Source organism: Bison bison, unplaced genomic scaffold (genome assembly GCF_000754665.1).
Source record: "Bison bison bison isolate TAMUID 2011002044 unplaced genomic scaffold, Bison_UMD1.0 scf7180017864184, whole genome shotgun sequence".
NCBI classification, from domain to species: domain Eukaryota; kingdom Metazoa; phylum Chordata; class Mammalia; order Artiodactyla; family Bovidae; genus Bison; species Bison bison.
In genome coordinates this window covers 2,207,124-2,211,722 of record NW_011494756.1, presented here as the reverse complement: position 1 = coordinate 2,211,722, position 4,599 = coordinate 2,207,124, and the positions used below count along the sequence as shown (strand labels likewise).

The window sequence follows — 4,599 nt, the reverse complement described above, 5'->3', positions numbered from 1 at the left end:
GAGGAGAAGGGGACGACAGAGGATGAGATGGCTGGATGGCATCACCGACTCGATGGACGTGAGTCTGAGTGAACTCTGGGAGTTGGTGATGGACAGGGAGGCCTGGCGTGCTGCGATTCATGGGGTCGCAAAGAGTCGGACACGACTGAGCGACTGATCTGATCTGGACTATCCAGTCCATGGAATTCTCCAGACCAGAATACTGGAGTGGGAGCCTCTCCCTTCTCCAGGGGATCTTCCCAACCCAGGGATCAAACCCAGGTCTCCCGCATTGTGGGCAGATTCTTTATCAGCTGAGCCACAAGGGAAGCCCAAGAATGCTGGAATGGGTAGCTCATCCCTTCTACAGCAGATCTTCCCGACCCAGGAATCGAAGTGGGGTCTCCTGTATTGCAGGCAGATTCTTTACCACCTGAGCTATCAGGGAAGTCTGAAAAGATGTCAACATCATTAAAAATAAAATCCCTCTGGAAACTCAAACTCACTCCCCTTGGATATAGGGGAGAGGACCGTTGCAGGACTCCCAGGTGGTCTCAGAGCTGGCAGACTGTGTGTGGAATGGGGTGGGGGACCCAGAGACCCAAAGCCACCTTACCCATGGCCATTCTCACCTGCCTGTCCTCAGTTTTTGGGAGTGGACTCCCCAGGGAGACAGCTCCTCGGAGCCTCTTCCCCGCCCCGTGGGCTTCCGGGGCTGCTCTCTCCTCCTGAGACAGTAACCACTGCTGTTCATGGAACGCTCCCCGGGCACATGAAACTCTGCACACACTCTGTCTATAGCACAGGCGGGAGGACCCAGGCATGGGCACGGGACCCCCTCCCACCCCCGGCCCCTCTGGCTTTGTCACCGAGAAGGAGAGGGTAAGCCACTGCACCTCTCTGGGCCGAAGCTGTGTCATCCCCCAAATGGGCTTTAACACCCACCCAGATGGAGGAGCAAATGAAGTGATGTGGGGGCAAGGCCTTGGCATGGCCAGGGGGGGTTCGGTGCCTGAAAGCCATGACCACCTCAGGCTGCACCCCAGCCTGGGGGCTCTGGGGCTGGTGAGGAAGAACCCAGCCCCTGCGAGGGAGCCTGCAGCCCAGGCTAGGGCTCTGACCCTGGCATTGAGACTTTCTTGCCGTGTGACCTTGGAGGACCAATAAATGAGTTAATATAAACAAAGCACTGAAGCAGTGCCTGGCATACGATAAATGCTACATTGGGCCAATGTGTCCAGACTCTCAGTCTTGGTTCTTCCCTCTTTAGCACATGACCCTCATTGGCTCTATTTGCTATTGCTTTGGTGTTCCACCCCCATGCCAGGGACCCCAATCTCTCCATACCCTCAGACGACAAGCCTCCCAACCATCCTAGTTATGATGGTCGGGGCCGCTTCCTCTTGGGGCCCAGCAGCCTGCTGGATGACTCCTGTCCGTCCCAAATTTATCCTGCCCTGCCTGTCATCTCTGCACCATGCGCACAGTGCGGGGGATCCAGAAGAGAATGTTGGTTGCCAGGGCAACGGAGGATAAAGCCCTTGCTCTACCAGGCTGCTGATTGGCTGAGGCGGGTCCCACCTCCTGCTATCCTGAGGGTGGGGGACAGAGGGAAGGGTCTCTGATGGGCGGGGAGAGGTACAGGCTGCCCAGCCCAGGACCGCCCCCCAGCCCAGGCAGAGCCCCTGGGCCTGAGAAACTGTCTCCCGTGGGGGGCGTTGGCCTCGCCCCTTTCTCTGCTTCCCACACCCAGGGCGGCTGCAGACGGCAGCATCTCTGGGGACAGCAGCTACGACTGAGTCCACGGGCTGACACTGAGCTGCTTGGGCTGAGGCGGCGCGCTCAGCCCAGAGCCCCCGCCCGGAACAGGCTTCTGCAGGGCTTGAGGTGGGTCTGCGGGCGCGGGGGTTGGGCTGCCAGGCGGAGAGGTGCCAGCGGCTTGAGAGGCAGGGAAAGGAGGTCTGCAACACTTGCACTGTCCTGGATGGGACTTTCGCTGGAATGGGGGCTAGAAAATTCCTTATAGGTCATCTGGTAACCCCCATCCCTACCTCATCATTGTGCAGGGACATGCTGAAGTTCAGAGAGAGTGAAGAGTGACCCAAGGTCACACAGAAGGCCAGTGGAGGTTTTGCTTCAGCTGAGCCAGTCCTCTGAGATGCCAGGAAAAGGTCTGGGGTCCTCGGTTGCCCCAGAATGCCTGGGATTTTCTTTACAGGGCTGGAAATGGTGGGAGGCCCAGACCACTGCTCCACGGGCCCACAGCACTGCGGCTGAAACGGCTCCTGCTCTGTCCAAGTCCCCCATCCTCTTGTTTAAGCTCAAAGGAGCCTGGGGTCCTGGGTGGGCCAGGGGAGGGGTCATGAACCTCTCGGCCTCGGTCAGGCTAGTTTGGAGCAGCCTTCCTGCTCGTGGGTCCCCTTCTCCACCTCCCCCAAACCCAGGCCACACCAGCAATTCAGAACCCTCTCTTTGGCTCTCCAGAAAGGCAGATGGTTAGGAGGACAGGCTCTAGCTCCGACTCTGGGCCATTAGCACACTCTTCCTTTTATTCCCCGGTGGAGAGAATAGGGCACCTCGAGCCACTGCGGTTCGGAGCAGCCAGTGGGGACCCTGGAGGGCACGGGAAGGCTTTCAGGTGGACGCAGGAATGGGGAGCAGCACCCTTCTCTCCCCTGGGGTCACAGCCTTTCTCGGAGACCCACCTGGCAGTGGAGGGACAAGAGGGCTGGGGTCTGGAGCCCAAGGTCTGAGAACCTGGGGCTTCTCCTCAGCCAGCCCTGGAGGTCATTCTTCCCTCCCTAGAAGACAAGGTGGGCCTTCACTCATTTCATTCAGTTCAGGTGTCTTTCCCCATCAAACCTCAGGACATCGCTGGGGGACTGGAGTCCGACTCCGTGACTCGGGGCAAGTTAGCGAGCTTCTCCAGGTCTCAGTTTCTTCATCTATAAAATGTGGACAATGATACTTAGCCCAGAGACCTGCTGTAAGATCCGTGACTCCATTCTGACCGTGGCCTCCCTGCCCGGCAGGCAGAGGTGGGGCTCCTCACCCTACCCCTTTCTCACACCTCAGGAGCCATCCGAAGGTGGATGAAATGGGTCCTGATTTGTCCCATGTCTGGAGAAGATAGTCTGTGGTGTGGCTTTTGAAGTATGTATAGGAGTTTGCCAGATGAACATGAACACAAAGGACATTCCGGGAAAATGAAAGCACATGCAGAGATGGAGACTGCATAACATGCAGGCACACGCAGGTGACTGACAAGTGGTTCCCTCTGGTGGCGTGGCGTGCAGATGAGGCTGGCATGGTTGGCAGAGAGCAGGGGTGGGCCACTCTAAGGAGCTGGATACATGGAACACTTGTGAATCACCTTAAACCTGCCAGCTTCCATTTCCTGCTCCCCTTCTGGTGCTCTGGAAATAACATCAGCTAGTATTCATCGCCTGGAAAATCCCATGGATGGAGGAGCCTGGTGGGCTGCAGTCCATGGGGTTGCTGAGGGTCGGACACGACTGAGCGACTTCACTTTCACTTTTCACTTTCCTGCACTGGAGAAGGAATTGGCAACCCACTCCAATGTTCTTGCCTGGAGAATCTCAGGGACGGGGAAGCCTGGTGGGCTGCCGTCTATGGGGTCACACAGAGTCAGACACGACTGAAGTGACTTAGCAGCAGCAGCAGCAGTGTTCATCGAGTGCTGATTCTGCACCAGGCAGCATGATGCTAAAGGAACTTTAGGCACTGTGTTGTTAAACATTCACAGAGACCTTAAGAAGTGGGTCCTACTTCTATGCCCATTTTACAGATAAGAAAACTGAGGCTCAGAGAATAGGAACAAAGTACTATGTAGCACTCAGTAAGCATCAGGCACTGGTTCTTAGCACTTTATATAAATTATCTCTTTTAACAGTCACAACAGCCCTATAATTTCCCATTTTTATGGACATGGAAATCAAGGCCCGTCTTTGGGGGCTGCTGCCTGTGTCCACACTCTTATAATTATGACATGGGGCATGGGCCTGAATTCGGGAGCCTGTGCAGACCTTGTTGATATCAACCAGGTCCCCTGGGGATGGGTGGCTGTTCACCACGCTTTTATCAGGCGACACCTGGCCAGGATGTGCGGGTGGCTGGGGACCTACTCATCTGTGAGGGGCCTGGCAAGTGGCAGCCTCTGCAGACGTCAGAGCCGGGAGAGGGGGCTCGGAGGACCACCCGAGTCGTCCTTTAGTGAGAGCTCTGAGAGGTCAGTCACCTCACCCCGTCCCCTCAAGTCTCTGGTTGCTGTCTCCCCTTCTACCCGGGACAATGCTGAGGCCCGGAGTGGTTAGGCAACCCCGGCTGGCCTGGGGCCACACGTTCTACTGAGGGACTGAGGCATAGTGGGCCCTCCGCTATAGGCTTCCTTGTAGAGGGGTGAGTAGGAGCTGGGTGGGCCCCTGGGTGTGCCTGCTCAGGGGCCGGGGTGCTGAGTCACTGCCCTCCACTCTCCGGGTGTTGGTCTGCCCACCTGCGAGGTGATGCTCTGGCCGCCTGGCTCAGTGAGGACCGCGGGTGCCCCCTCTGGGAGGGAAGGTGGGTGGGTCGGTGGGTGGGAGGATGGACAAGCCGCCCCTC

General features: G+C 57.5%; 1 long non-coding RNA gene across 1 annotated transcript in view; it reads left to right on the top strand.

Annotated features, from left to right (window-relative positions):
• The first annotated feature begins 1,757 nt into the window (after positions 1–1,757).
• Positions 1,758–4,599, top strand: part of LOC104991256 — a 4,228-nt gene continuing 1,386 nt past the window's right edge. The window contains exon 1 of the long non-coding RNA XR_825589.1: positions 1,758–1,866. This is a non-coding gene — a long non-coding RNA (uncharacterized LOC104991256). The remainder of the gene's footprint in view (positions 1,867–4,599) is intronic.